The following is a 22500-nucleotide window of genomic DNA, read 5'->3' on the forward strand; positions in this document are numbered from 1 at the left end:
GCACCCTACTTACAACTCTCTTGACAAAAGCCAAGGTGGTCACCTTGGGCAATCGAGAGGAAAAATACAGCAGGTCGCCAAAGCCAACAACATAATGGAAAAAAGCCTATGGCACCTGGCATTCCCAGGCGGTCTCCCATCCAGGTACTAACCAGGCCCGACCCTGCTTAGCATCTGAGATCAGACGAGATCGAGCGCATTCAGGGTGATGTGGCCGTAGGCGATCTTGCACCCTACTTACAACTCTCTTGACTAAAGCCAAGGTGGTCACCTCGGGCAATCGAGAGGAAAAATACAGCAGGTCGCCAAAGCCAACAACATAATGGAAAAAAGCCTACGGCACCTGGTATTCCCAGGCGGTCTCCCATCCAGGTACTAACCAGGCCCGACTCTTCTTAGCATCTGAGATCAGACGAGAACGAGCGCATTCAGGGTAATGTGGCCCTAGGCGATCTTGCACCCTACTTACAACTCTCTTGACAAAAGCCAAGGTGGTCACCTCGGGCAATGGAAAGGAAAAATACAGCAGGTCGCCAAAGCCAACAACATAATGGAAAAAAGCCTACGGCACCTGGTATTCCCAGGCGGTCTCCCATCCAGGTACTAACCAGGCTCGACCCTGCTTAGCATCCGAGATCAGACGAGATCGAGCGCATTCAGGGTGATGTGGCCGTAGGCGATCTTGCACTCTACTTACAACTCTCTTGACAAAAGCCAAGGTGGTCACCTCGGGCAATCGAGAGGAAAAATACAGCAGGTCGCCAAAGCCAACAACATAATCGAAAAAAGCCTACGGCACCAGGTATTCCCAGGCGGTCTCCCATCCAGGTACTAACCAGGCCCGACCCTGCTTAGCATCCGAGATCAGATGAGATCGAGCGCATTCAGGGTAATGTTGCCGTAGGCGATCTTGCACCCTACTTACAACTCTCTTGACAAAAGCCAAGGTGGTCACCTCGGGCAATCGAGAGGAAAAATACAGCAGGTCGCCAAAGCCAACAACATAATGGAACAACGCCTACTGCACCTGGTATTCCCAGGCGGTCTCCCATCCAGGTACTAACCAAGCCCGACCCTGCTTAGCATCCGAGATCAGTTGAGATCGAGCGCATTCAGTGTGATGTGGCCATAAGCGATCTTGCACCCTACTTACAACTCTCTTGACAAAAGCCAAGGTGGTCACCTCGGGCAATCGAGAGGAAAAATACAGCAGGTCGCCAAAGCCAACAACATAATGGAAAAAAGCCAACGGCACCTGGTATTCCCAGGCGGTCTCCCATCCAGGTACTAACCAGGCCCGACTCTGCTTAGCATCTGAGATCAGACGAGAGCGAGCGCATTCAGGGTGATGTGGCCCTAGGCGATCTTGCACCCTACTTACAACTCTCTTGACAAAAGCCAAGGTGGTCACCTCGGGCAATCGAGAGGAAAAATACAGCAGGTCGCCAAAGCCAACAACATAATGGAAAAAAGCCTACAGCACCTGGTATTCCCAGGCGGTCTCCCATGCAGGTACTAACCAGGCCCAACCCTGCTTAGCATCCGAGATCATACGAGATTGCGCGCTTTTAGGGTGATGTGGCCGTAGGCCATCTTGCACCCTACTTACAACTCTCTTGACAAAAGCCAAGGTGGTCACCTCGGGCAATCGAGAGGAAAAATACAGCAGGTCGCCAAAGCCAACAACATAATGGAAAAAAGCCTACGGCACCTGGTATTCCCAGGCGGTCTCCCATCCAGGTACTAACCAGGCCCGACCCTGCTTAGCATCCGAGATCAGACGAGATCAAGCGCATTCAGGGTGATGTGGCCGTAAGCGATCTTGCACCCTACTTACAACTCTCTTGACAAAAGCCAAGGTGGTCACCTCGGGCAATCGAGAGGAAAAATACAGCAGGTCGCCAAAGCCAACAACATAATGAAAAAATGCCTACGGCATCTGGTATTCCCAGGCGGTCTCCCATCCAGGTACTAACCAGGGCCCGACCCTGCTTAGCATTCGAGATCAGATGAGATCGAGCGCATTCAGGGTGATGTGGCCGTAGGTGATCACCTTGGGCAATCGAGAGGAAAAATACAGCAGGTCGCCAAAGCCAACAACATAATGGAAAAAAGCCTACGGCACCTGGTAATCCCAGGCGGTCTCCCATGCAGGTACTAACCAGGCCCGACCCTGCCTAGCATCCGAGATCAGACGAGATCGAGCGCATTCAGGGTGATGTGGCCGTAGGCGATCTTGCACTCTACTTACAACTCTCTTGACAAAAGCCAAGGTGGTCACCTCGGGCAATCGAGAGGAAAAATACAGCAGGTCGCCAAAGCCAACAACATAATGGAAAAAAGCCTACGGCACTTGGTATTCCCAGGCGGTCTCCCATCCAGGTACTAAACAGGCCCGACCCTGCTTAGCATCCGAGATCAGACGAGATCAAGCGCATTCAGGGTGATGTTGCCGTAGGTGATCTTGCGCCCTACTTACAACTCTCTTGACAAAAGCCAAGGTGGTCACCTCGGGCAATCGAGAGGAAAAATACAGCAGGTCGCCAAAGCCAACAACATAATGGAACAAAGCCTACGGCACCTGGTATTCCCAGGCGGTCTCCCATCCAGGTACTAACCAGGCCCGACCCTGCTTAGAATCTGAGATCAGACGAGATCGAGCGCATTCTGGGTGATGTGGCAGTAGGTGATCTTGCACCCTACTTACAACTCTCTTGACAAAAGCCAAGGTGGTCACCTCGGGCAATCGAGAGGAAAAATACAGCAGGTCGCCAAAGCCAACAACATAATGGAAAAAAGCCGAAGGCACCTGGTATTCCCAGGCGGTCTCCCATCCAGGTACTAAACAGGCCTGACCCTGCTGAGCATCCGAGATCAGACGAGACCAAGCGCATTCAGGGTGATGTGGCCGTAGGCAATCTTGCTCCCTACTTACAACTCTCTTGACAAAAGCCAAGGTGGTCACCTCGGGCAATCAAGAGGAAAAATACAGCAGGTCGCCAAAGCCAACAACATAATGGAATAAAGCCTACGGCACCTGGTATTCCCAGGCGGTCTCCCATCCAGGTACTAACCAGGCCCGGCCCTGCTTAGCATCCGATATCAGACGAGATCAAACGCATTCAGGGTGATGTGGCCATAGGCAATCTTGCTCCCTACTTACAACTCTCTTGACAAAAGCCAAGGTGGTCACCTCGGGGAATCGAGAGGAAAAATACAGCAGGTCGCCAAAGCCAACAAGATAATGGAAAAAAGCCTACGGCACCTGGTATTCCCAGGCGGTCTCCCATCCAGGTACTAACCAGGCCAGACCCTGCTTAGCATGCGAGATCAGACGAGATCGAGCGCATTCAGAGTGATGTGGCCATAGGCGATCTTGCCCCCTACTTACAACTCTCTTGACAAAAGCCAAGGTGGTCACCTCGGGCAATAGAGAGGAAAAATACAGCAGGTCGCCAAAGCCAACAAGATAATGGAAAAAAGCCTACGGCACCTGGTATTCCCAGGCGGTCTCCCATCCAGGTACTAACCAGGCCTGACCCTGCTTAGCATCCGAGATCAGACGAGATCGAGTGCATTCAGGGTGATGTGGCCACCTCGGGCAATCAAGAGGAAAAATACAGCAGGTCGCCAAAGCCAACAACATAATGGAATAAAGCCTACGGCACCTGGTATTCCCAGGCGGTCTCCCATCCAGGTACTAACCAGGCCCGGCCCTGCTTAGCATCCGATATCAGACGAGATCAAGCGCATTCAGGGTGATGTGGCCATAGGCAATCTTAAGCCCTACTTACAACTCTCTTGACAAAAGCCAAGGTGGTCACCTCGGGCAATCAAGAGGAAAAATACAGCAGGTCGCCAAAGCCAACAACATAATGGAAAAAAGCCTACGGCACCTGGTATTCCCAGGCGGTCTCCCATCCAGGTACTAACCAGGCCCGACCCTGCTTAGCATCTGAGATCAGACGAGATCGAGCGCATTCAGGGTGATGTGGCCATAGGCAATATTGCACCCTACTTACAACTCTCTTGACAAAAGCCAAGGTGGTCACCTCGGGCAATCGAGAGGAAAAATACAGCAGGTCGCCAAAGCCAACAACATGATGGAAAAAAGCCTACGGCACCCGGTATTCTCAGGCGGTCTCCCATCCAGGTCCTACCCTGCTTAGCATCCGAGATCAGACGAGATCGAGCGCATTCAGGGTGATGTGGCCATAGGCGATCTTGCACCCTACTTACAACTATCTTGACAAAAGCCAAGGTGGTCACCTGGCGCAATCGAGAGGAAAAATACAGCATATCGCCAAAGCCAACAACATAATGGAGAAAAGCCTACGGCACCTGGTATTCACAGGCGGTCTCCCATCCAGGTACTAACCAGGCCCGACCCTGCTTAGCATCCAAGATCAGACGAGATCGAGCGCATTCAGGGTGATATGGCCGTAGGCGATCTTGCACCCTACTTACAACTCTCTTGACAAAAGCCAAGGTGGTCACCTCGGGCAATCGAGAGGAAAAATACAGCAGGTCGCCAAAGCCAACAACATAATGGAAAAAAGCCTACGGCACCTGGTATTCCCAGGCGGTCTCCCATCCAGGTACTAACCAGGCCCGACCCTGCTTAGCATCCGAGATCAGACGAGATCGAGCGCATTCAAGGTGATGTGGCCATAGGCGATCTTGCACCCTACTTACAACTCTCTTGACAAAAGCCAAGGTGGTCACCTCGGGCAATCGAGAGGAAAAATACAGCAGGTCGCCAAAGCCAACAACATAATGGAAAAATCCCTACGGCACCTAGTATTCTCAGGCGGTCTCCCATCCAGGTACTAACCAGGCCCGACCCTACTTAGCATCCAGAGATCAGACGAGATCGAGCGCATTCAGGGTGATGTGGCCGTAGGAGATCTTGTACCCTACTTACAACTCTCTTGACAAAAGCCAAGGTGGTCAGCTTGGGCAATCGAGAGGAAAAATACAGCAGGTCGCCAAAGCCAACAACATAATGGAAAAAAGCCTACGGCACCTGGTATTCCCAGTCGGTCTCCCATCCAGGTACTAACCAGGCCCGACCCTGCGCAGCATCCGAGATCAGACGAGATCAAGCGCATTCAGGGTGATGTGGCAGTAGGCAATCTTGCACCCTACTTACAACTCTCTTGACAAAAGCCAAGGTGGTCACCTCGGGGAATCTAGAGGAAAAATACAGCAGGTCGCCAAAGCCAACAACATAATGGAAAAAAGCCTACGGCACCTGGTATTTCCAGGCGGTCTCCCATCCAGGTAATAACCAGGCCTGACCCTGCTTAGCATCCGAGATCAGACAAGATCGAGCGCATTCAGTGTGATGTGGCCGTAGGCGATCTTGCATCCTACTTACAACTCTATTGACAAAAGCCAAGGTGGTCACCTCGGGCAATCGAGAGGAAAAATACAGCAGGTCGCCAAAGCCAACAACATAATGGAAAAAAGCCTACGGCACCCGGTATTCCCAGGCGGTCTGCCATCCAGGTACTAACCAGGCCCGACCCTGCTTAGCATCCGAGATCAGACGAGATCAAGCGCATTCAGGATGATGTGGCCGTAGGCAAACTTCCATCCTACTTACAACTCTCTTGACAAAAGCCAAGGTGGTCACCTCGGGAAATCGAGAGGAAAAATACAGCAGGTCGCCAAAGCCAACAATATAATGGAAAAAAGCCTACGGCACCTGGTATTCCCAGGCGGTCTCCCATCCAGGTACTAACCAGGCCCGACCCTGTTTAGCATACGAGATCAGACGAGATCGAGCGCAGTCAGGGTGATGTGGACGTAGTCGATCTTGCACCCTACTTACAACTCTCTTGACAAAAGCCAAGGTGGTCACCTCGGGCAAAGGAGAGGAAAAATACAGCAGGTCGCCAAAGCCTACAAAATAATGGCAAAAAGCCTACGGCACCTGGTATTCCCAGGCGGTCTCCCATCCAGGTACTAACCAGGCCTGACCCTGCTTAGCATCCGAGATCAGACGAGATCGAGCGCATTCAGGGTGATGTGGCCGTAGGCGATCTTGCACCCTACTTACAATTCTCTTGACAAAAGCCAAGGTGGTCACCTCGGGCAATCATGAGGAAAAATACAGCAGGTCACCAAAGCCAACAACATAATGGAAAAAAGCCTACGGCACATGGTATTCCCAGGCGGTCTCCCATCCAGGTACTAACCAGGCCTGACCCTGCTTAGCATCTAAGATCAGACGAGATCGAGCGCATTCAGGGTGATGTGGCCGTATGCGATCTTGCACCCTACTTACAACTCTCTTGACAAAAGCCAAGGTGGTCACCTCGGGCAATCGAGAGGAAAAATACAGCAGGTCGCCAAAGCCAACAAGATAATGGAAAAAAGCCTACGGCACCTGGTATTCCCAGGCGGTCTCCCATCCAGGTACTAACCAGGCCAGACCCTGCTTAGCATGCGCGATCCAACGAGATCGAGCGCATTCAGAGTGATGTGGCCATAGGCGATCTTGCCCCCTACTTACAACTCTCTTGACAAAAGCCAAGGTGGTCACCTCGGGCAATCGAGAGGAAAAATACAGCAGGTCGCCAAAGCCAACAAGATAATGGAAAAAAGCCTACGGCACCTGGTATTCCCAGGTGGTCTCCCATCCAGGTACTAACCAGGCCCGACCCTGCTTAGCATCCGAGATCAGACGAGATCGAGTGCATGCAGGGTGATGTGGCCATAGGCAATATTGCCCCTACTTACAACTCTCTTGACAAAAGCCAAGGTGGTCACCTCGGGCAATCAAGAGGAAAAATACAGCAGGTCGCCAAAGCCAACAACATAATGGAATAAAGCCTACGGCACCTGGTATTCCCAGGCGGTCTCCCATCCAGGTACTAACCAGGCCCGGCCCTGCTTAGCATCCGATATCAGACGAGATCAAGCGCATTCAGGGTGATGTGGCCATAGGCAATCTTAAGCCCTACTTACAACTCTCTTGACAAAAGCCAAGGTGGTCACCTCGGGCAATCAAGAGGAAAAATACAGCAGGTCGCCAAAGCCAACAACATAATGGAAAAAAGCCTACGGCACCTGGTATTCCCAGGCGGTCTCCCATCCAGGTACTAACCAGGCCCGACCCTGCTTAGCATCTGAGATCAGACGAGATCGAGCGCATTCAGGGTGATGTGGCCATAGGCAATTTTGCACCCTACTTACAACTCTCTTGACAACAGCCAAGGTGGTCACCTCGGGCAATCGAGAGGAAAAATACAGCAGGTCGCCAAAGCCAACAACATGATGGAAAAAAGCCTACGGCACCCGGTATTCTCAGGCGGTCTCCCATCCAGGTCCTACCCTGCTTAGCATCCGAGATCAGACGAGATCGAGCGCATTCAGGGTGATGTGGCCATAGGCGATCTTGCACCCTACTTACAACTATCTTGACAAAAGCCAAGGTGGTCACCTGGCGCAATCGAGAGGAAAAATACAGCATATCGCCAAAGCCAACAACATAATGGAGAAAAGCCTACGGCACCTGGTATTCACAGGCGGTCTCCCATCCAGGTACTAACCAGGCCCGACCCTGCTTAGCATCCAAGATCAGACGAGATCGAGCGCATTCAGGGTGATATGGCCGTAGGCGATCTTGCACCCTACTTACAACTCTCTTGACAAAAGCCAAGGTGGTCACCTCGGGCAAACGAGAGGAAAAATACAGCAGGTCGCCAAAGCCAACAACATAATGGAAAAAAGCCTACGGCACCTGGTATTCCCAGGCGGTCTCCCATCCAGGTACTAACCAGGCCCGACCCTGCTTAGCATCCGAGATCAGACGAGATCGAGCGCATTCAGGGTGATGTGGCCATAGGCGATCTTGCACCCTACTTACAACTCTCTTGACAAAAGCCAAGGTGGTCACCTCGGGCAATCGAGAGGAAAAATACAGCAGGTCGCCAAAGCCAACAACATAATGGAAAAATCCCTACGGCACCTAGTATTCTCAGGCGGTCTCCCATCCAGGTACTAACCAGGCCCGACCCTACTTAGCATCCAGAGATCAGACGAGATCGAGCGCATTCAGGGTGATGTGGCCGTAGGAGATCTTGTACCCTACTTACAACTCTCTTGACAAAAGCCAAGGTGGTCAGCTTGGGCAATCGAGAGGAAAAATACAGCAGGTCGCCAAAGCCAACAACATAATGGAAAAAAGCCTACGGCACCTGGTATTCCCAGTCGGTCTCCCATCCAGGTACTAACCAGGCCCGACCCTGCGTAGCATCCGAGATCAGACGAGATCAAGCGCATTCAGGGTGATGTGGCAGTAGGCAATCTTGCACCCTACTTACAACTCTCTTGACAAAAGCCAAGGTGGTCACCTCGGGCAATCGAGAGGAAAAATACAGCAGGTCGCCAAAGCCAACAACATAATGGAAAAAAGCCTACGGCACCTAGTATTCCCAGGCGGTCTCCCATCCAGGTACTAACCAGGCCCGACCCTGCTTAGCATCCGAGATCAGACGAGATCGAGTGCATTCAGGGTGATGTGGCCGTAGGAGATCTTGCACCCTACTTACAACTCTCTTGACAAAAGCCAAGGTGGTCACCTCGGGCAATCGAGAGGAAAAATACAGCAGGTCGCCAAAGCCAACAACATAATGGAAAAAAGCCTACGGCACCTAGTATTCCCAGGCGGTCTCCCATCCAGGTACTAACCAGGCCCGACCCTGCTTAGTATCCGAGATCAGACAAGATCGAGCGCATTCAGGGTGATGTGGCCGTAGGCGAACTTGCACCCTACTTACAACTCTCTTGACAAAAGCCAAGGTGGTCAGCTTGGGCAATCGAGAGGAAAAATACAGCAGGTCGCCAAAGCCAACAACATAATGGAAAAAAGCCTACGGCACCTGGTATTCCCAGTCGGTCTCCCATCCAGGTACTAACCAGGCCCGACCCTGCGTAGCATCCGAGATCAGACGAGATCAAGCGCATTCAGGGTGATGTGGCAGTAGGCAATCTTGCACCCTACTTACAACTCTCTTGACAAAAGCCAAGGTGGTCACCTCGGGCAATCGAGAGGAAAAATACAGCAGGTCGCCAAAGCCAACAACATAATGGAAAAAAGCCTACGGCACCTGGTATTCCCAGGCGGTCTCCCATCCAGGTACTAACCAGGCCCGACCCTGCTTAGCATCCAAGATCAGACGAGATCGAGCGCATTAAGGGTGATGTGGCCGCAGGCAATTTTGCACCCTACTTACAACTCTCTTGACAAAAGCCAAGGTGGTCACCTCGGGCAATAGAGAGGAAAAATACAGCAGGTCGCCAAAGCCAACAACATAATGGAAAAAAGCCTACGGCACCTGGTATTCCCAGGCGGTCTCCCATCCAGGTACTAACCTGGCCCGGCCCTGCTTAGCATCCGAGATCATACGAGATCAAGCGCATTCAGGGTGATGTGGCCATAGGCAATCTTATGCCCTACTTACAACTCTCTTGACAAAAGCCAAGGTGGTCACCTCGGGCAATCAAGAGGAAAAATACAGCAGGTCGCCAAAGCCAACAACATAATGGAAAAAAGCCTACGGCACCTGGTATTCCCAGGCGGTCTCCCATCCAGGTACTAACCAGGCCCGACCCTGCTTAGCATCCGAGATCAGACGAGATCGAGCGCATTCAGGGTGATGTGGCCATAGGCGAGCTTGCACCCTACTTACAACTCTCTTGACAAAAGCCAAGGTGGTCACCTCGGGCAATCGAGAGGAAAAATACAGCAGGTCGCCAAAGCCAACAACGTAATGGAAAAAAGCCTACGGCACCTGGTATTCCCAGGCGGTCTCCCATCCAGGTACTAACCAGGCCCGACCCTGCTTAGCATCCGAGATCAGACGAGATCGAGTGCATTCAGGGTGATGTGGCTGTAGGCGATCTTGCACCCTACTTACAACTCTCTTGACAAAAGCCAAGGTGGTCACCTCGGGCAATCGAGAGGAAAAATACAGCAGGTCGCCAAAGCCAACAACATAATGGAAAAAAGCCTACGGCACCTAGTATTCCCAGGCGGTCTCCCATCCAGGTACTAACCAGGCCCGACCCTGCTTAGCATCCGAGATCAGACGAGATCGAGCGCATTCAGGGTGATGTGGCCGTAGGCGATCTTGCACCCTACTTACAACTCTCTTGACAAAAGCCAAGGTGGTCACCTCGGGCAATCGAGAGGAAAAATACAGCAGGTCGCCAAAGCCAACAACATAATGGAAAAAAGCCTACGGCACCTGCTATTCCCAGGCGGTCTCCCATCCAGGTACTAACCAGGCCCGACCCTGCTTAGCATCCGAGATCAGACGAGATCGAGCGCATTCAGGGTGATGTGGCCATAGGCGATCTTGCACCCTACTTACAACTCTCTTGACAAAAGCCAAGGTGGTCACCTCGGGCAATCGAGAGGAAAAATACAGCAGGTCGCCAAAGCCAACAACATGATGGAAAAAAGCCTACGGCACCCGGTATTCTCAGGCGGTTTCCCATCCAGGTCCTACCCTGCTTAGCATCCGAGATCAGACGAGATCGAGCGCATTCAGGGTGATGTGGCCATAGGCGATCTTGCACCCTACTTACAACTATCTTGACAAAAGCCAAGGTGGTCACCTGGCGCAATCGAGAGGAAAAATACAGCATATCGCCAAAGCCAACAACATAATGGAAAAAAGCCTACGGCACCTGGTATTCGCAGGCGGTCTCCCATCCAGGTACTAACCAGGCCCGACCCTGCTTAGCATCTGAGATCAGACGAGATCGAGCGCATTCAGGGTGATGTGGCCGTAGGCGATCTTGCACCCTACTTACAACTCTCTTGACAAAAGCCAAGGTGGTCACCTCGGGCAATCGAGAGGAAAAATACAGCAGGTCGCCAAAGCCAACAACATAATGGAAAAAAGCCTACGGCACCTGGTATTCCCAGGCGGTCTCCCATCCAGGTACTAACCAGGCCCGACCCTGCTTAGCATCCGAGATCAGACGAGATCGAGCGCATCCAGGGTGATGTGGCCGTAGGCAACCTTGCACCCTACTTACAACTCTCTTGAAAAAAGCCAAGGTGGTCACCTCGGGCAATCGAGAGGAAAAATACAGCAGGTCGCCAAAGCCAACAACATAATGGAAAAAAGCCTACGGCAACTGGTATTCCCAGGCTTTTCCCATCCAGGTACTAACCAGGCCCGACCCTGCTTAGCATCCGAGATCAGATGAAATCGAGGGCATTCAGGGTGATGTGGCCGTAGGCGATCTTGCACCCTACTTACAACTCTCTTGACAAAAGCCAAGGTGGTCACCTCGGGCAATCGAAAAGAAAAATACAGCAGGTCGCCAAAGCCAACAACATAATGGAAAAAACCTACGGCACCTGGTATTCTCAGGCGGTCTCCCATCCAGGTACTAACCAGGCCCGACCCTGCTTAGCAGCCGAGATCAGATGAGATCGAGCGCATTCAGGGTGATGTTGCCGTAGGCGATCTTGCACCCTACTTACAACTCTCTTGACAAAAGCCAAGGTGGTCACCTCGGGCAATCGAGAGGAAAAATACAGCAGGTCGCCAAAGCCAACAACATAATGGAAAAAAGCCTACGGCACCTGGTATTCCCAGGAGGTCTCCCATCCAAGTACTAACCAGGCCCGACCCTGCTTAGCATCCGAGATCAAACGAGATCGAGCGCATTCAGGGTGATGTGGCCGTAGGCGACCTTGACCCCTACTTACAACTCTCTTGACAAAAGCCAAGGTGGTCACCTCGGGCAATCGAAAAGAAAAATACAGCAGGTCGCCAAAGCAGACAACATAATGGAAAAAAGCCTACGGCACCTGGTATTAACAGGCGGTCTCCCATCCAGGTACTAACCAGGCCCGAGCCTGCTTAGCATCCGAGATCAGATGAGATTGAGCGCATTCAGGGTGAAGTGGACGTAGGCGACTTTGCACCCTACTTACAACTCTCTTGACAAAAGCCAAGGTGGTCACCTCGGGCAATCGAAAAGAAAAATACAGCAGGTCGCCAAAGCCAACAACATAATGGAAAAAAGCCTACGGCACCTGGTATTCCCAGGCGGTCTACCATCCAGGTACTAACCAGGCCCGACCCTGCTTAGCATGCGAGATCAAACGAGATTGAGCGCATCCAGGGTGATGTGGCCGTAGGCAACCTTGCACCCTACTTACAACTCTCTTGACAAAAGCCAAGGTGGTCACCTCGGGCAATCGAAAAGAAAAATACAGCAGGTCGCCAAAGCCAACAACATAATGGAAAAAAGCCTACGGCACCTGGTATTCCCAGGCGGTTTCCCATCCAGGTACTAACCAGGCCCAACCCTGCTTAGCATCTGAGATCAGACGAGATCAGACGAGATCGAGTGCATTCAGGGTGATGTGGCCGTAGGCAATCTTGCACCCTACTTACAACTCTCTTGACAAAAGCCAAGGTGGTCACCTCGGGCAATCGAGAGGAAAAATACAGCAGGTCGCCAAAGCCAACAACATAATGGAAAAAAGCCTACGGCACCTGGTATTCCCAGACGGTCCCCCATCCAGGTACTAACCAGGCCCGACCCTGCTTAGCATCCGAGATCAAACGAGATCGAGCGCATTCAGGGTGATGTGGCCGTAGGCAACCTTGCACCCTACTTACAACTCTCTTGACAAAAGCCAAGGTGGTCACCTCGGGCAATCGAAAAGAAAAATACAGCAGGTCGCCAAAGCCAACAACATAATGGAAAAAAGCCTACGGCACCTGGTATTCCCAGGCGGTTTCCCATCCAGGTACTAACCAGGCCCAACGCTGCTTAGCATCCGAGATCAGACGAGATCGAGTGCATTCAGGGTGATGTGGCCGTAGGCAATCTTGCACCCTACTTACAACTCTCTTGACAAAAGCCAAGGTGGTCACCTCGGGCAATCGAGAGGAAAAATACAGCAGGTCGCCAAAGCCAACAACATAATGGAAAAAAGCGTACGGCATCTGGTATTCCCAGGCGGTCTCCCATCCAGGTACTAACCAGGCCCGACCCTGCTTAGCATCCGAGATCAGACGAGATCGAGCGCATTCAGGGTGATGTGGCTGTAGGCGATCTTGCACCCTACTTACAACTCTCTTGACAAAAGCCAAGCTGGTCACCTCGGGCAATCGAGAGGAAAAATACAGCAGGTCGCCAAAGCCAACAACATAATGGAAAAATGCCTACGGCACCTGGTATTCCCAGGCGGTCTCCCATCCAGGTACTTAACAGTCCCGACCCTGCTTAGCATCTGAGATCAGACGAGATCGAGCGCATTCAGGGTGATGCGGCCGTAGGCGATCTTGCACCCTACTTACAACTCTCTTGACAAAAGCCAAGGTGGTCACCTCGGGCAATGGAGAGGAAAAATACAGCAGGTCGCCAAAGCCAACAACATAATGGAAAAAAGCCTACGGCACCTGGTATTCCCAAGCGGTTTCCCATCCAGGTATTAACCAGGCCCGACCCTGCATAGCATCCGAGATCAGACGAGATTGAGCGCATTCAGGGTGATGTGGCTTTAGGCGGTCTTGCACCCTACTTACAACTCTCTTGACAAAAGCCAAGGTGGTCACCTCGGGCAATCGAAAAGAAAAATACAGCAGGTCGCCAAAGCCAACAACATAATGGAAAAAAGCCTACGGCACCAGGTATTCCCAGACGGTCTCCCATCCAGGTACTAACCAGGCCCGACCCTGCTTAGCATCCGAGATCAAACGAGATCGAGCGCATTCAGGGTGATGTGGCCGTAGGCAACCTTGCACTCTACTTACAACTCTCTTGACAAAAGCCAAGGTGGTCACCTCGGGCAATCGAAAAGAAAAATACAGCAGGTCGCCAAAGCCAACAACATAATGGAAAAAAGCCTACGGCACCTGGTATTCCCAGGCGGTTTCCCATCCAGGTACTAACCAGGCCTAACCCTGCTTAGCATCCGAGATCAGACGAGATCGAGTGCATTCAGGGTGATGTGGCCGTAGGCAATCTTGTACCCTACTTACAACTCTCTTGACAAAAGCCAAGGTGGTCACCTCGGGCAAACGATAGGAAAAATACAGCATGTCGCCAAAGCCAACAACATAATGGAAAAAAGCCTACGGCACCTGGTATTCCCAGGCGGTCTCCCATCCAGGTACTAACCAGGCCCGACCCTGCTTAGCATCCGAAGTCAGACGAGATCGAGCGCATTCAGGGTGATGTGGCTGTAGGCGATCTTGCAACCTACTTACAACTCTCTTGACAAAAGCCAAGCTGGTCACCTCGGGCAATCGAGAGGAAAAATACAGCAGGTCGCCAAAGCCAACAACATAATGGAAAAAAGCCTACGTCATCTGGTATTCCCAATCGGTCTGCCATCCAGGTACTAACCAGGCCTGACCCTGCTTAGCATCGGAGATCAGACGAGATCGAACGCATTCAGGGTGATGTGGCCGTAGGCGATCTTGCACCCTACTTACAACTCTCTTGACAAAAGCCAAGGTGGTCACCTCGGGCAATCGAGAGGAAAAATACAGCAGGTCGCCAAAGCCAACAACATAATGGAAAAAAGCCAACGGCACCTGGTATTCCCAAGCGGTCTCCCATCCAGGTACTAACCAGGCCCGACCCTGCTTAACATCCGAGATCAGACGAGATCGAGTGCATTCAGGGTGATGTGGCCGTAGGCGATCTTGCACCCTACTTACAACTCTCTTGACAAAAGCCAAGGTGGTCACCTCGGGCAATCGAGAGGAAAAATACAGCAGGTCGCCAAAGCCAACAACATAATGGAAAAAAGCCTACGGCACCTGGTATTCCCAGGCGGTCTACCATCCAGGTACTAACCAGGCCCGACCCTGCTTAACATCCGCGATCAGACGAGATCGAGCGCATTCAGGGTGATGTGGCTGTAGGCGATCTTGCAACCTACTTACAACTCTCTTGACAAAAGCCAAGCTGGTCACCTCAGGCAATCGAGAGGAAAAATACAGCAGGTCGCCAAAGCCAACAACATAATGGAAAAAAGCCTACGGCACCTGGTATTCCCAGGCGGTCTCCCATCCAGGTACTAAGCAGGCCCGACCCTGCTTAGCATCCGAGATCAGACGAGATCTAGCGCATTCAGGGTGATGTGGCCGTAGGCGATCTTGCATCCTACTTACAACTCTCTTGACAAAAGCCAAGGTGGTCACCTCGGGCAATCGAGAGGAAAAATGCAGCAGGTCGCCAAAGCCAACAACATAATGGAAAAAAGCCTAGGGGACCTTGTATTCCCAGGCGGTCTCCCATCCAGGTACTAACCAGGCCTGACCCTGCTTAGCACCCGAGATCAGACGAGATCGAGCGCATTCAGGGTGATGTGGCTGTAGGCGTTCTTGCATCCTACTTACAACTCTCTTGACAAAAGCCAAGCTGGTCACCTCGGGTAATCGAGAGGAAAAATACAGCAGGTCGCCAAAGCCAACAACATAATGGAAAAAAGCCTACGGCACCTGGTATTCCCAGGCGGTCTCCCATCCAGGTACTAACCAGGCCCGACCCTGCTTAGCATCCGAGATCAGACGAGATCGAGTGCATTCAGGGTGATGTGGCCGTAGACAATCTTGCACCCTACTTACAACTCTCTTGACAAAAGCCAAGGTGGTCACCTCGGGCAATCGAGAGGAAAAATACAGCAGGTCGCCAAAGCCAACAACATAATGGAAAAAAGAATACGGCACCTGGTATTCCCAGGTGGTCTCCCATCCAGATACTAAAAAGGCCCGACCCTGCTTAGCATCCGAGATCAGACGAGATCGAGCGCATTCAGTTTGATGTGGCTGTAGGCAATCTTGCAGCTTACTTACAACTCTCTTGACAAAAGCCAAGCTGGTCACCTCGGGCAATCGAGAGGAAAAATACAGCAGGTAGCCAAAGCCAACAACATAATGGAAAAAAGCCTACGGCACCTGGTATTCCCAGGCGGTCTGCCCATCCAGGTACTAACCAGGCCCGACCCCGCTTAGCATCCGAGATCAGACGAGATCGAGCGCATTCAGGGTGATGTGGCCGTAGGCGATCTTGCACCCTACTTACAACTCTCTTGACAAAAGCCAAGGTGGTCACCTCGGGCAAACGAGAGGAAAAATACAGCAGGTCGCCTAAGCCAACAACATAATGGATAAAAGCCTACGGCACCTGGTATTCCCAGGTGGTCTCCCATCCAGGTACTAACCAGGCCCGACCCTGCTTAGCATTCGAGATCAGACGAGATCGAGCGCATTCAGGGTGAGGTGGCTGTAGGCGATTTTCCACCGTACTTACAACTCTCTTGACAAAAGCCAAGGTGGTCACCTCGGGCTATAGAGAGGAAAAATACAGCAGGTCGCCAAAGCCAACAACATAATGGAAAAAAGCCTACGGCACCTGGTATTCCCAGGCGGTCTCCCATCCAGGTACTAACCAGGCCCGACCCTGCTGAGCATCCGATATCAGACGAGATCGAGCGCATTCAGGGTGATGTGGCCGTAGACGATCTTGCACCTTACTTACAACTCTCTTGACAAAAGCCAAGGCGGTCACCTCGGGCAATCGAGAGGAAAAATACAGCAGGTCGCCAAAGCCAACAACATAATGGAAAAACTCCTACGGCACCTGGTATTCCCAGGCGCTCACCCATCCAGGTTCTAACCAGGCCCAACCCTGCTTAGCATCCAAGATCAGACGAGATCGAGCGCATTCAGGGTGATGTGGCCGTAGGAGATCTTGCACCCTACTTACAACTCTCTTGACAAATGCCAAGGTGGTCACCTCGGGCAAACGAGAGGAAAAATACAGCAGGTCGCCAAAGCCAACAACATAATGGAAAAAAGCCTACGGCACCTGGTATCCCCAGGCGGAATCCCATCCAGGTACTAACCAGGCCCGACCCTGCTTAGCATCCGAGATCAGATGAGATTGAGCGCATTCAGGGTGATGTGGCCATAGGCGATCTGGCTTCCTACTTACAACTCTCTTGACAAAAGCCAAGGTGGTCACCTCGGGCAAACGAGAGGAAAAATACAGCAGGTCGCCAAAGCCAACAACATAATGGAAAAAAGCCTACGGCACCTGGTATTCCCAGGCGGTCTCCCATCCAGGTACTAACCAGGCCCGACCCTGCTTAGCATCCGAGATCAGACGAGATCGAGCGCATTCAGGGTGATGTGGCTGTAGGCAATCTTGCACCCTACTTACAACTCTCTTGACAAAAGCCAAGGTGGTCACCTCGGGCAATCGAGAGGAAAAATACAACATAATGGAAAAAAGCCTACGGCACCTGGTATTCCCAGGCAGAATCCCATCTAGGTACTAACCAGGTCCGACCCTGCTTAGCATCCGAGATCAGACGAGATTGAGCGCATGCAGGGTGATGTGGCCATAGGCGATCTTGCTCCCTACTTACAACTCTCTTGACAAAAGCCAAGGTGGTCACCTCGGGCAAACGAGAGGAAAAATACAGCAGGTCGCCAAAGCCAACAACATAATGGAAAAAAGCCTACGGCACCTGGTATTCCCAGGCGGTCTCCCATCCAGGCACTAACCAGGCCCGACCCTGCTTAGCATCCGAGATCAGACGAGATCGAGCGCATTCAGGGTGATGTGGTTGTAGGCAATCTTGCACCCTACTTACAACTCATTTGACAAAAGCCAAGGTGGTCACCTCGGGCAAACGAGAGGAAAAATACAGCAGGTCGCCAAAGCCAACAACATAATGGAAAAAAGCCTACGGCACCTGGTATTCCCAGGCGGTCTCCCATCCAGGTACTAACCAGGCCCGACCCTGCTTAGCATCCGAGATCAGACGAGATTGAGCGCATTCAGGGTGATGTGGCCACAGGAAATCTTGCACCCTACTTACAACTCTCTTGACAAAAGCCAAGGTGGTCACCTCGGGCAATAGAGAGGAAAAATACAGCAGGTCGCCAAAGCCAACAACATAATGGAAAAAAGCCTACGGCACCTGGTATTCCCAGGTGGTCTCCCATCCAGGAACTAACCAGGCCCGACCCTGCTTAGCATCCAAGATCAGACGAGATCGAGCGCATTCAGGGTGATGTGGCTGTAGGCGATTATCCTCCCTACTTACAACTCTCTTGACAAAAGCAAAGGTGGTCACCTCGGGCAATCGCGATGAAAAATACAGCAGGTCGCCAAAGCCAACAACATAATGGAAAAAAGCCTATGGCACCTGGTATTCCCAGGCGGTCTCCCATCCAGGTACTAACCAGGCCTGACCCTGCTTAGCATCCAAGATCAGATGAGATCGAGCGCATTCAGGGTGATGTGGCCGTAAGCGATCTTGCATCCTACTTACAACTCTCTTGACAAAAGCCAAGGTGGTCATCTCGAGCAATCGAGAGGAAAAATACAGCAGGTTGCCAAAGCCAACAACATAATGGAAAAAAGCCTACGGCACCTGGTATTCCCAGGCGGTCTCCCATCCAGGTACTAACCAGGCCCGACCCTGCTTAGCATCCGAGATCAGATGAGATCGAGCGCATTCAGGGTGATGTGGCCGTAGGCGACCTTGCACCCTACTTACAACTCTCTTGACAAAAGCCAAGGTGGTCACCTCGGGCAATCGAGAGGAAAAATACAGCAGGTCGCCAAAGCCAACAACATAATGGAAAAAAGCCTACGGCACCTGGTATTCCCAGGCGGTCTCCCATCCAGGTACTAACCAGGCACGACCCTGCTTAGCATCCGAGATCAGACGAGATCGAGCACATTCAGGGTGATGTGGCCGTAGGCGATCTTGCACCCTACTTACAACTCTCTTGACAAAAGCCAAGGTGGTCACCTCGGGCAATCGAGAGGAAAAATACAGCAGGTCGCCAAAGCCAACAACATAATGGAAAAAAGCCTACGGCACCTGGTATTCCCAGGCGGTCTCCCATCCAGGTACGAACCAGGCCCGACCCTGCTTAGCATCCGAGATCAGATGAGATTGAGCGCATTCAGGGTGATGTGGCCGTAGGCAATCTTGCATCCTACTTACAACTCTCTTGACAAAAGCCAAGGTGGTCACCTCGGGCAATCGAGAGGAAAAATACAGCTGGTCGCCACAGCCAACAACATAATGGAAAAAAGCCTACGGCACCTGGTATTCCCAGGCGGTCTCCCATCCAGGTACTAACCAGGCCGACCCTGCTTGGCATCTGAGATCAGACGAAATCAAGCGCATTCAGGGTGATGTGGCTGTAGGCTATCTTGCACCCTACTTACAACTCTCTTGACAAAAGCCAAGGTGGTCACCTCGGGCAATCGAGATGAAAAATACAGCAGGTCGCCAAAGCCAACAACATAATGGAAAAAAGCCTACGGCACCTGGTATTCCCAGGCGGTCTCCCATTCAGGTACTAACCAGGCCCGACCCTGCTTAGCATCCGAGATCAGACGAGATCGAGCGCATTCAGGGTGATGTGGCCATAGGCGATCTTGCACCCTACTTACAACTCTCTTTACAAAAGCCAAGGTGGTCACCTCGGGCAATCGAGAGGAAAAATACAGCAGGTCGCCAAAGCCAACAACATAATGGAAAAAAGCCTACGGCACCAGGTATTCCCAGGCGGTCTCCCATCCAGGTACTAACCAGGCCCGACCCTGCTTAGCATCCAAGATCAGACGAGATCGAGCGCATTCAGGGTGATTTGGCCATAGGCAATCTTGCACCCTACTTACAACTCTCTTGACAAAAGCCAAGGTGGTCACCTTGGGCAATCGAGAGGAAAAATACAGCAGGTCGCCAAAGCCAACAACATAATGGGAAAAAGCCTACGGCACCTGGTATTCCCAGGCGGTCTCACATCCAGGTACTAACCAGGCCCGACCCTGCTTAGCATCTAAGATCAGATGAGATCGAGCGCATTCAGGGTGATGTGGCCATAGGCGATCTTGCACCCTACTTACAACTCTCTTTACAAAAGCCAAGGTGGTCACCTCGGGCAATCGAGAGGAAAAATACAGCAGGTCACCAAAGCCAACAACATAATGGAAAAAAGCCTACGGCACCTGGTATTCCCAGGCGGTCTCCCATCCAGGTACTAACCAGGCCCGACCCTGCTTAGCTTCCGAGATCAGACGAGATCGAGCGCATTCAGGGTGATGTGGCGGTAGGCTATCTTGCACCCTACTTACAACTCTCTTGACAAAAGCCAAGGTGGTCACCTCGGGCAATGGAGAGGAAAAATACAGCAGGTCGCCAAAGCCAACAACATAATGGAAAAAAGCCTACGGCACCTGGTATTCCCAGGCGGTCTCCCATCCATGTACTAACCAGGCCGACCCTGCTTAGCATCTGAGATCAGATGAGATCGAGCAAATTCAGGGTGATGTGGCCATAGGTGATCTTGCACCCTACTTACAACTCTCTTGACAAAAGCCAAGGTGGTCACCTCGGGCAATCGAGAGGAAAAATACAGCAGGTCGCCAAAGCCAACAACATAATGGAAAAAAGCCTACGGCACCTGGTATTCCCAGGTGGTCTCCCATCCAGGCACTAACCAGGCCCGACCCTGCTTAGCATTCGAGATCGAGCGCATTCAGGGTGAGGTGGCTGTAGGCGATTTTCCACCGTTCTTACAACTCTCTTGACAAAAGCCAAGGTGGTCACCTCGGGCTATAGAGAGGAAAAATACAGCAGGTCGCCAAAGCCAACAACATAATGGAAAAAAGCCTACGGCACCTGGTATCCCCAGGGGGAATCCCATCCAGGTACTAACCAGGCCCGACCCTGCTTAGCATCCGAGATCAGACGAGATTGAGCGCATTCAGGGTGATGTGGCCATAGGCGATCTTGCTTCCTACTTACAACTCTCTTGACAAAAGCCAAGGTGGTCACCTCGGGCAAACGAGAGGAAAAATACAGCAGGTCGCCAAAGCCAACAACATAATGGAAAATAGCCTACGGCACCTGGTATTCCCAGGCGGTCTCCCATCCAGGTACTAACCAGGCCCGACCCTGCTTAGCATCCAAGATCAGACGAGATCGAGCGCATTCAGGGTGATGTGGCCATAATCCATCTTGCACCCTACTTACAACTCTCTTGACAAAAGCCAAGGTGGTCACCTCGGCAATCGAGAGGAAAAATACAGCAGGTCGCCAAAGCCAACAACATAATGGAGAAAAGCCTACGGCACCTGGTATTCCCAGGCGGTCTCCCATCCAGGTACTAACCAGACCCGACCCTGCTTAGCATCCGCAATCAGACAAGATCGAGCGCATTCAGGGTTATGTGGCTGTAGGAGATCTTGCACCCTACTTACAACTCTCTTGACAAATGCCAAGGTGGTCACCTCGGGCAAACGAGAGGAAAAATACAGCAGGTCGCCAAAGCCAACAACATAATGGAAAAAAGCCTACGGCACCTGGTATTCCCAGGCGGAATCCCATCCAGGTACTAACCAGGCCCGACCCTGCTTAGCATCCGAGATCAGACGAGATTGAGCGCATTCAGGGTGATGTGGCCATAGGCGATCTTGCTTCCTACTTACAACTCTCTTGACAAAAGCCAAGGTGGTCACCTCGGGCAAACGAGAGGAAAAATACAGCAGGTCGCCAACGCCAACAACATAATGGAAAAAAGCCTACGGCACCTGGTATTCCCAGGCGGTCTCCCATCCAGGTACTAACCAGGCCCGACCCTGCTTAGCATCCGAAATCAGACGAGATCGAGCGCATTCAGGGTGATGTGGCTGTAGGCAATCTTGCACCCTACTTACAACTCTCTTGACAAAAGCCAAGGTGGTCACCTCGGGCAATCGAGAGGAAAAATACAACATAATGGAAAAAAGCCTACGGCACCTGGTATTCCCAGACAGAATCCCATCCAGGTACTAACCAGGTCCGACCCTGCTTAGCATCCGAGATCAGATGTGATTGAGCGCATTCAGGGTGATGTGGCCATAGGCGATCTTGCTCCCTACTTACAACTCTCTTGACAAAAGCCAAGGTGGTCACCTCGGGCAAACGAGAGGAAAAATACAGCAGGTCGCCAAAGCCAACAACATAATGGAAAAAAGCCTACGGCACCTGGTATTCCCAAGCGGTCTCCCATCCAGGCACTAACCAGGCCCGACCCTGCTTAGCATCCGAGATCAGACGAGATCAAGCGCATTCAGGGTGATGTGGCTGTAGGCAATCTTGCACCGTACTTACAACTCTCTTGACAAAAGCCAAGGTGGTCACCTCGGGCATTCGAGAGGAAAAATACAGCAGGTCGCCAAAGCCAACAACATAATGGAAAAAAGCCTACGGCACCTGGTATTCCCAGGCGGTCTCCCATCCAGGTACTAACCAGGCCCGACCCTGCTTAGCATCCGAGATCAGACGAGATTGAGCGCATTCAGGGTGATGTGGCTGTAGGCGATCTTCCACCCTACTTACAACTCTCTTGACAAAAGCCAAGGTGGTCACCTCGGGCAATGGAGAGGAAAAATACAGCAGGTCGCCAAAGCCAACAACATAATGGA

At 51.9% G+C, this 22500-nt stretch overlaps 42 non-coding genes and 54 pseudogenes across 42 annotated transcripts; all 96 read right to left on the reverse strand.

Moving 5' to 3' along the window:
• Nucleotides 1-103: 103 nt before the first annotated feature.
• Nucleotides 104-222, reverse strand: LOC143977687 (5S ribosomal RNA; annotated as a pseudogene).
• A 109-nt stretch (nucleotides 223-331) lies between these two features.
• On the reverse strand, nucleotides 332-450 carry LOC143979487 (5S ribosomal RNA; annotated as a pseudogene).
• A 109-nt stretch (nucleotides 451-559) lies between these two features.
• On the reverse strand, nucleotides 560-678 carry LOC143978514 (5S ribosomal RNA). The gene has a single exon (XR_013273950.1). It is a non-coding gene; the product is annotated as a 5S ribosomal RNA (ribosomal RNA).
• Nucleotides 679-787: 109 nt separating this feature from the next.
• Nucleotides 788-906, reverse strand: LOC143976340 (5S ribosomal RNA). Its single transcript, XR_013272652.1, has one exon. It is a non-coding gene; the product is annotated as a 5S ribosomal RNA (ribosomal RNA).
• A 109-nt stretch (nucleotides 907-1015) lies between these two features.
• Nucleotides 1016-1134, reverse strand: LOC143979060 (5S ribosomal RNA; annotated as a pseudogene).
• A 109-nt stretch (nucleotides 1135-1243) lies between these two features.
• LOC143979246 (5S ribosomal RNA) lies at nucleotides 1244-1362 on the reverse strand (annotated as a pseudogene).
• Nucleotides 1363-1471: 109 nt separating this feature from the next.
• Nucleotides 1472-1590, reverse strand: LOC143978489 (5S ribosomal RNA; annotated as a pseudogene).
• A 109-nt stretch (nucleotides 1591-1699) lies between these two features.
• Nucleotides 1700-1818, reverse strand: LOC143976437 (5S ribosomal RNA). Its single transcript, XR_013272745.1, has one exon. It is a non-coding gene; the product is annotated as a 5S ribosomal RNA (ribosomal RNA).
• A 109-nt stretch (nucleotides 1819-1927) lies between these two features.
• LOC143978151 (5S ribosomal RNA) lies at nucleotides 1928-2047 on the reverse strand (annotated as a pseudogene).
• Nucleotides 2048-2113: 66 nt separating this feature from the next.
• Nucleotides 2114-2232, reverse strand: LOC143978328 (5S ribosomal RNA; annotated as a pseudogene).
• Nucleotides 2233-2341: 109 nt separating this feature from the next.
• Nucleotides 2342-2460, reverse strand: LOC143978559 (5S ribosomal RNA; annotated as a pseudogene).
• A 109-nt stretch (nucleotides 2461-2569) lies between these two features.
• Nucleotides 2570-2688, reverse strand: LOC143979371 (5S ribosomal RNA; annotated as a pseudogene).
• Nucleotides 2689-2797: 109 nt separating this feature from the next.
• LOC143979581 (5S ribosomal RNA) lies at nucleotides 2798-2916 on the reverse strand (annotated as a pseudogene).
• Nucleotides 2917-3025: 109 nt separating this feature from the next.
• LOC143978216 (5S ribosomal RNA) lies at nucleotides 3026-3144 on the reverse strand (annotated as a pseudogene).
• A 109-nt stretch (nucleotides 3145-3253) lies between these two features.
• LOC143978016 (5S ribosomal RNA) lies at nucleotides 3254-3372 on the reverse strand (annotated as a pseudogene).
• Nucleotides 3373-3481: 109 nt separating this feature from the next.
• On the reverse strand, nucleotides 3482-3600 carry LOC143979234 (5S ribosomal RNA; annotated as a pseudogene).
• Nucleotides 3601-3656: 56 nt separating this feature from the next.
• On the reverse strand, nucleotides 3657-3775 carry LOC143977510 (5S ribosomal RNA). The gene has a single exon (XR_013273786.1). It is a non-coding gene; the product is annotated as a 5S ribosomal RNA (ribosomal RNA).
• A 109-nt stretch (nucleotides 3776-3884) lies between these two features.
• LOC143976809 (5S ribosomal RNA) lies at nucleotides 3885-4003 on the reverse strand. Its single transcript, XR_013273103.1, has one exon. It is a non-coding gene; the product is annotated as a 5S ribosomal RNA (ribosomal RNA).
• Nucleotides 4004-4329: 326 nt separating this feature from the next.
• Nucleotides 4330-4448, reverse strand: LOC143976432 (5S ribosomal RNA). Its single transcript, XR_013272740.1, has one exon. It is a non-coding gene; the product is annotated as a 5S ribosomal RNA (ribosomal RNA).
• Nucleotides 4449-4557: 109 nt separating this feature from the next.
• On the reverse strand, nucleotides 4558-4676 carry LOC143980116 (5S ribosomal RNA). Its single transcript, XR_013274259.1, has one exon. It is a non-coding gene; the product is annotated as a 5S ribosomal RNA (ribosomal RNA).
• Nucleotides 4677-4785: 109 nt separating this feature from the next.
• Nucleotides 4786-4905, reverse strand: LOC143979209 (5S ribosomal RNA; annotated as a pseudogene).
• A 109-nt stretch (nucleotides 4906-5014) lies between these two features.
• Nucleotides 5015-5133, reverse strand: LOC143979235 (5S ribosomal RNA; annotated as a pseudogene).
• A 109-nt stretch (nucleotides 5134-5242) lies between these two features.
• On the reverse strand, nucleotides 5243-5361 carry LOC143979332 (5S ribosomal RNA; annotated as a pseudogene).
• Nucleotides 5362-5470: 109 nt separating this feature from the next.
• On the reverse strand, nucleotides 5471-5589 carry LOC143977596 (5S ribosomal RNA; annotated as a pseudogene).
• A 109-nt stretch (nucleotides 5590-5698) lies between these two features.
• On the reverse strand, nucleotides 5699-5817 carry LOC143978222 (5S ribosomal RNA; annotated as a pseudogene).
• Nucleotides 5818-5926: 109 nt separating this feature from the next.
• On the reverse strand, nucleotides 5927-6045 carry LOC143976486 (5S ribosomal RNA). Its single transcript, XR_013272792.1, has one exon. It is a non-coding gene; the product is annotated as a 5S ribosomal RNA (ribosomal RNA).
• Nucleotides 6046-6154: 109 nt separating this feature from the next.
• LOC143979282 (5S ribosomal RNA) lies at nucleotides 6155-6273 on the reverse strand (annotated as a pseudogene).
• A 109-nt stretch (nucleotides 6274-6382) lies between these two features.
• Nucleotides 6383-6501, reverse strand: LOC143979175 (5S ribosomal RNA; annotated as a pseudogene).
• A 109-nt stretch (nucleotides 6502-6610) lies between these two features.
• On the reverse strand, nucleotides 6611-6729 carry LOC143977883 (5S ribosomal RNA). The gene has a single exon (XR_013273877.1). It is a non-coding gene; the product is annotated as a 5S ribosomal RNA (ribosomal RNA).
• Nucleotides 6730-6837: 108 nt separating this feature from the next.
• On the reverse strand, nucleotides 6838-6956 carry LOC143977511 (5S ribosomal RNA). Its single transcript, XR_013273787.1, has one exon. It is a non-coding gene; the product is annotated as a 5S ribosomal RNA (ribosomal RNA).
• A 109-nt stretch (nucleotides 6957-7065) lies between these two features.
• LOC143976810 (5S ribosomal RNA) lies at nucleotides 7066-7184 on the reverse strand. The gene has a single exon (XR_013273104.1). It is a non-coding gene; the product is annotated as a 5S ribosomal RNA (ribosomal RNA).
• A 326-nt stretch (nucleotides 7185-7510) lies between these two features.
• LOC143976433 (5S ribosomal RNA) lies at nucleotides 7511-7629 on the reverse strand. Its single transcript, XR_013272741.1, has one exon. It is a non-coding gene; the product is annotated as a 5S ribosomal RNA (ribosomal RNA).
• A 109-nt stretch (nucleotides 7630-7738) lies between these two features.
• Nucleotides 7739-7857, reverse strand: LOC143978484 (5S ribosomal RNA). The gene has a single exon (XR_013273946.1). It is a non-coding gene; the product is annotated as a 5S ribosomal RNA (ribosomal RNA).
• A 109-nt stretch (nucleotides 7858-7966) lies between these two features.
• LOC143979210 (5S ribosomal RNA) lies at nucleotides 7967-8086 on the reverse strand (annotated as a pseudogene).
• A 109-nt stretch (nucleotides 8087-8195) lies between these two features.
• On the reverse strand, nucleotides 8196-8314 carry LOC143978660 (5S ribosomal RNA; annotated as a pseudogene).
• Nucleotides 8315-8423: 109 nt separating this feature from the next.
• Nucleotides 8424-8542, reverse strand: LOC143976342 (5S ribosomal RNA). Its single transcript, XR_013272654.1, has one exon. It is a non-coding gene; the product is annotated as a 5S ribosomal RNA (ribosomal RNA).
• A 109-nt stretch (nucleotides 8543-8651) lies between these two features.
• Nucleotides 8652-8770, reverse strand: LOC143978014 (5S ribosomal RNA; annotated as a pseudogene).
• A 109-nt stretch (nucleotides 8771-8879) lies between these two features.
• LOC143978661 (5S ribosomal RNA) lies at nucleotides 8880-8998 on the reverse strand (annotated as a pseudogene).
• Nucleotides 8999-9107: 109 nt separating this feature from the next.
• Nucleotides 9108-9226, reverse strand: LOC143977107 (5S ribosomal RNA). Its single transcript, XR_013273392.1, has one exon. It is a non-coding gene; the product is annotated as a 5S ribosomal RNA (ribosomal RNA).
• A 109-nt stretch (nucleotides 9227-9335) lies between these two features.
• Nucleotides 9336-9454, reverse strand: LOC143976919 (5S ribosomal RNA). The gene has a single exon (XR_013273210.1). It is a non-coding gene; the product is annotated as a 5S ribosomal RNA (ribosomal RNA).
• A 109-nt stretch (nucleotides 9455-9563) lies between these two features.
• Nucleotides 9564-9682, reverse strand: LOC143978496 (5S ribosomal RNA). The gene has a single exon (XR_013273948.1). It is a non-coding gene; the product is annotated as a 5S ribosomal RNA (ribosomal RNA).
• A 109-nt stretch (nucleotides 9683-9791) lies between these two features.
• On the reverse strand, nucleotides 9792-9910 carry LOC143979910 (5S ribosomal RNA). Its single transcript, XR_013274121.1, has one exon. It is a non-coding gene; the product is annotated as a 5S ribosomal RNA (ribosomal RNA).
• A 109-nt stretch (nucleotides 9911-10019) lies between these two features.
• Nucleotides 10020-10138, reverse strand: LOC143980061 (5S ribosomal RNA). The gene has a single exon (XR_013274206.1). It is a non-coding gene; the product is annotated as a 5S ribosomal RNA (ribosomal RNA).
• Nucleotides 10139-10247: 109 nt separating this feature from the next.
• Nucleotides 10248-10366, reverse strand: LOC143976622 (5S ribosomal RNA). Its single transcript, XR_013272922.1, has one exon. It is a non-coding gene; the product is annotated as a 5S ribosomal RNA (ribosomal RNA).
• A 326-nt stretch (nucleotides 10367-10692) lies between these two features.
• LOC143977325 (5S ribosomal RNA) lies at nucleotides 10693-10811 on the reverse strand. Its single transcript, XR_013273610.1, has one exon. It is a non-coding gene; the product is annotated as a 5S ribosomal RNA (ribosomal RNA).
• Nucleotides 10812-10920: 109 nt separating this feature from the next.
• Nucleotides 10921-11039, reverse strand: LOC143977538 (5S ribosomal RNA). Its single transcript, XR_013273814.1, has one exon. It is a non-coding gene; the product is annotated as a 5S ribosomal RNA (ribosomal RNA).
• Nucleotides 11040-11148: 109 nt separating this feature from the next.
• LOC143979457 (5S ribosomal RNA) lies at nucleotides 11149-11266 on the reverse strand (annotated as a pseudogene).
• A 108-nt stretch (nucleotides 11267-11374) lies between these two features.
• Nucleotides 11375-11493, reverse strand: LOC143977200 (5S ribosomal RNA). The gene has a single exon (XR_013273483.1). It is a non-coding gene; the product is annotated as a 5S ribosomal RNA (ribosomal RNA).
• Nucleotides 11494-11602: 109 nt separating this feature from the next.
• On the reverse strand, nucleotides 11603-11721 carry LOC143976702 (5S ribosomal RNA). Its single transcript, XR_013272999.1, has one exon. It is a non-coding gene; the product is annotated as a 5S ribosomal RNA (ribosomal RNA).
• A 109-nt stretch (nucleotides 11722-11830) lies between these two features.
• On the reverse strand, nucleotides 11831-11949 carry LOC143979529 (5S ribosomal RNA; annotated as a pseudogene).
• Nucleotides 11950-12058: 109 nt separating this feature from the next.
• Nucleotides 12059-12177, reverse strand: LOC143978121 (5S ribosomal RNA; annotated as a pseudogene).
• A 109-nt stretch (nucleotides 12178-12286) lies between these two features.
• LOC143977847 (5S ribosomal RNA) lies at nucleotides 12287-12415 on the reverse strand (annotated as a pseudogene).
• A 109-nt stretch (nucleotides 12416-12524) lies between these two features.
• Nucleotides 12525-12643, reverse strand: LOC143979912 (5S ribosomal RNA). Its single transcript, XR_013274123.1, has one exon. It is a non-coding gene; the product is annotated as a 5S ribosomal RNA (ribosomal RNA).
• A 109-nt stretch (nucleotides 12644-12752) lies between these two features.
• Nucleotides 12753-12871, reverse strand: LOC143976353 (5S ribosomal RNA). Its single transcript, XR_013272664.1, has one exon. It is a non-coding gene; the product is annotated as a 5S ribosomal RNA (ribosomal RNA).
• A 109-nt stretch (nucleotides 12872-12980) lies between these two features.
• Nucleotides 12981-13099, reverse strand: LOC143978460 (5S ribosomal RNA; annotated as a pseudogene).
• A 109-nt stretch (nucleotides 13100-13208) lies between these two features.
• Nucleotides 13209-13327, reverse strand: LOC143979026 (5S ribosomal RNA; annotated as a pseudogene).
• A 109-nt stretch (nucleotides 13328-13436) lies between these two features.
• Nucleotides 13437-13555, reverse strand: LOC143979644 (5S ribosomal RNA; annotated as a pseudogene).
• Nucleotides 13556-13664: 109 nt separating this feature from the next.
• Nucleotides 13665-13783, reverse strand: LOC143979772 (5S ribosomal RNA). The gene has a single exon (XR_013274082.1). It is a non-coding gene; the product is annotated as a 5S ribosomal RNA (ribosomal RNA).
• Nucleotides 13784-13892: 109 nt separating this feature from the next.
• LOC143976304 (5S ribosomal RNA) lies at nucleotides 13893-14011 on the reverse strand. Its single transcript, XR_013272618.1, has one exon. It is a non-coding gene; the product is annotated as a 5S ribosomal RNA (ribosomal RNA).
• A 109-nt stretch (nucleotides 14012-14120) lies between these two features.
• On the reverse strand, nucleotides 14121-14239 carry LOC143977503 (5S ribosomal RNA). Its single transcript, XR_013273779.1, has one exon. It is a non-coding gene; the product is annotated as a 5S ribosomal RNA (ribosomal RNA).
• A 109-nt stretch (nucleotides 14240-14348) lies between these two features.
• On the reverse strand, nucleotides 14349-14467 carry LOC143979749 (5S ribosomal RNA; annotated as a pseudogene).
• Nucleotides 14468-14576: 109 nt separating this feature from the next.
• Nucleotides 14577-14695, reverse strand: LOC143978149 (5S ribosomal RNA). The gene has a single exon (XR_013273904.1). It is a non-coding gene; the product is annotated as a 5S ribosomal RNA (ribosomal RNA).
• A 109-nt stretch (nucleotides 14696-14804) lies between these two features.
• LOC143978128 (5S ribosomal RNA) lies at nucleotides 14805-14923 on the reverse strand (annotated as a pseudogene).
• Nucleotides 14924-15032: 109 nt separating this feature from the next.
• LOC143977272 (5S ribosomal RNA) lies at nucleotides 15033-15151 on the reverse strand. The gene has a single exon (XR_013273556.1). It is a non-coding gene; the product is annotated as a 5S ribosomal RNA (ribosomal RNA).
• Nucleotides 15152-15260: 109 nt separating this feature from the next.
• LOC143979702 (5S ribosomal RNA) lies at nucleotides 15261-15379 on the reverse strand (annotated as a pseudogene).
• A 109-nt stretch (nucleotides 15380-15488) lies between these two features.
• LOC143976736 (5S ribosomal RNA) lies at nucleotides 15489-15607 on the reverse strand. Its single transcript, XR_013273032.1, has one exon. It is a non-coding gene; the product is annotated as a 5S ribosomal RNA (ribosomal RNA).
• A 109-nt stretch (nucleotides 15608-15716) lies between these two features.
• Nucleotides 15717-15835, reverse strand: LOC143979714 (5S ribosomal RNA; annotated as a pseudogene).
• Nucleotides 15836-15944: 109 nt separating this feature from the next.
• LOC143977524 (5S ribosomal RNA) lies at nucleotides 15945-16064 on the reverse strand. The gene has a single exon (XR_013273800.1). It is a non-coding gene; the product is annotated as a 5S ribosomal RNA (ribosomal RNA).
• Nucleotides 16065-16173: 109 nt separating this feature from the next.
• On the reverse strand, nucleotides 16174-16292 carry LOC143976934 (5S ribosomal RNA). The gene has a single exon (XR_013273224.1). It is a non-coding gene; the product is annotated as a 5S ribosomal RNA (ribosomal RNA).
• Nucleotides 16293-16401: 109 nt separating this feature from the next.
• Nucleotides 16402-16520, reverse strand: LOC143977887 (5S ribosomal RNA; annotated as a pseudogene).
• Nucleotides 16521-16629: 109 nt separating this feature from the next.
• Nucleotides 16630-16748, reverse strand: LOC143978816 (5S ribosomal RNA; annotated as a pseudogene).
• Nucleotides 16749-16857: 109 nt separating this feature from the next.
• Nucleotides 16858-16976, reverse strand: LOC143978575 (5S ribosomal RNA; annotated as a pseudogene).
• A 109-nt stretch (nucleotides 16977-17085) lies between these two features.
• On the reverse strand, nucleotides 17086-17204 carry LOC143976498 (5S ribosomal RNA). The gene has a single exon (XR_013272803.1). It is a non-coding gene; the product is annotated as a 5S ribosomal RNA (ribosomal RNA).
• An 89-nt stretch (nucleotides 17205-17293) lies between these two features.
• On the reverse strand, nucleotides 17294-17412 carry LOC143979156 (5S ribosomal RNA; annotated as a pseudogene).
• A 109-nt stretch (nucleotides 17413-17521) lies between these two features.
• On the reverse strand, nucleotides 17522-17640 carry LOC143978207 (5S ribosomal RNA; annotated as a pseudogene).
• Nucleotides 17641-17749: 109 nt separating this feature from the next.
• Nucleotides 17750-17868, reverse strand: LOC143977956 (5S ribosomal RNA; annotated as a pseudogene).
• A 109-nt stretch (nucleotides 17869-17977) lies between these two features.
• On the reverse strand, nucleotides 17978-18096 carry LOC143978143 (5S ribosomal RNA; annotated as a pseudogene).
• A 109-nt stretch (nucleotides 18097-18205) lies between these two features.
• LOC143978158 (5S ribosomal RNA) lies at nucleotides 18206-18324 on the reverse strand (annotated as a pseudogene).
• Nucleotides 18325-18433: 109 nt separating this feature from the next.
• LOC143979444 (5S ribosomal RNA) lies at nucleotides 18434-18552 on the reverse strand. The gene has a single exon (XR_013274042.1). It is a non-coding gene; the product is annotated as a 5S ribosomal RNA (ribosomal RNA).
• Nucleotides 18553-18661: 109 nt separating this feature from the next.
• LOC143976346 (5S ribosomal RNA) lies at nucleotides 18662-18780 on the reverse strand. Its single transcript, XR_013272657.1, has one exon. It is a non-coding gene; the product is annotated as a 5S ribosomal RNA (ribosomal RNA).
• A 109-nt stretch (nucleotides 18781-18889) lies between these two features.
• On the reverse strand, nucleotides 18890-19008 carry LOC143977080 (5S ribosomal RNA). Its single transcript, XR_013273365.1, has one exon. It is a non-coding gene; the product is annotated as a 5S ribosomal RNA (ribosomal RNA).
• A 109-nt stretch (nucleotides 19009-19117) lies between these two features.
• Nucleotides 19118-19235, reverse strand: LOC143978981 (5S ribosomal RNA; annotated as a pseudogene).
• A 109-nt stretch (nucleotides 19236-19344) lies between these two features.
• On the reverse strand, nucleotides 19345-19463 carry LOC143980121 (5S ribosomal RNA). Its single transcript, XR_013274264.1, has one exon. It is a non-coding gene; the product is annotated as a 5S ribosomal RNA (ribosomal RNA).
• Nucleotides 19464-19572: 109 nt separating this feature from the next.
• Nucleotides 19573-19691, reverse strand: LOC143976647 (5S ribosomal RNA). Its single transcript, XR_013272945.1, has one exon. It is a non-coding gene; the product is annotated as a 5S ribosomal RNA (ribosomal RNA).
• Nucleotides 19692-19800: 109 nt separating this feature from the next.
• LOC143978506 (5S ribosomal RNA) lies at nucleotides 19801-19919 on the reverse strand (annotated as a pseudogene).
• A 109-nt stretch (nucleotides 19920-20028) lies between these two features.
• LOC143978648 (5S ribosomal RNA) lies at nucleotides 20029-20147 on the reverse strand. The gene has a single exon (XR_013273964.1). It is a non-coding gene; the product is annotated as a 5S ribosomal RNA (ribosomal RNA).
• Nucleotides 20148-20256: 109 nt separating this feature from the next.
• Nucleotides 20257-20374, reverse strand: LOC143979448 (5S ribosomal RNA; annotated as a pseudogene).
• A 109-nt stretch (nucleotides 20375-20483) lies between these two features.
• On the reverse strand, nucleotides 20484-20592 carry LOC143979640 (5S ribosomal RNA; annotated as a pseudogene).
• A 109-nt stretch (nucleotides 20593-20701) lies between these two features.
• LOC143978749 (5S ribosomal RNA) lies at nucleotides 20702-20820 on the reverse strand (annotated as a pseudogene).
• Nucleotides 20821-20929: 109 nt separating this feature from the next.
• On the reverse strand, nucleotides 20930-21048 carry LOC143977599 (5S ribosomal RNA; annotated as a pseudogene).
• Nucleotides 21049-21156: 108 nt separating this feature from the next.
• On the reverse strand, nucleotides 21157-21275 carry LOC143979713 (5S ribosomal RNA; annotated as a pseudogene).
• Nucleotides 21276-21384: 109 nt separating this feature from the next.
• LOC143977997 (5S ribosomal RNA) lies at nucleotides 21385-21503 on the reverse strand (annotated as a pseudogene).
• A 109-nt stretch (nucleotides 21504-21612) lies between these two features.
• On the reverse strand, nucleotides 21613-21731 carry LOC143977226 (5S ribosomal RNA). The gene has a single exon (XR_013273508.1). It is a non-coding gene; the product is annotated as a 5S ribosomal RNA (ribosomal RNA).
• An 89-nt stretch (nucleotides 21732-21820) lies between these two features.
• On the reverse strand, nucleotides 21821-21939 carry LOC143979007 (5S ribosomal RNA; annotated as a pseudogene).
• A 109-nt stretch (nucleotides 21940-22048) lies between these two features.
• Nucleotides 22049-22167, reverse strand: LOC143978182 (5S ribosomal RNA; annotated as a pseudogene).
• A 109-nt stretch (nucleotides 22168-22276) lies between these two features.
• LOC143977635 (5S ribosomal RNA) lies at nucleotides 22277-22395 on the reverse strand (annotated as a pseudogene).
• Nucleotides 22396-22500: the final 105 nt, after the last annotated feature.

The sequence above is a fragment of the Lithobates pipiens genome, unplaced genomic scaffold (assembly GCF_037356315.1).
Source record: "Lithobates pipiens isolate NorthernLeopardFrog02 unplaced genomic scaffold, aLitPip1_a1.2 Scaffold_13, whole genome shotgun sequence".
Classification (NCBI taxonomy): Eukaryota; Metazoa; Chordata; class Amphibia; order Anura; family Ranidae; genus Lithobates; species Lithobates pipiens.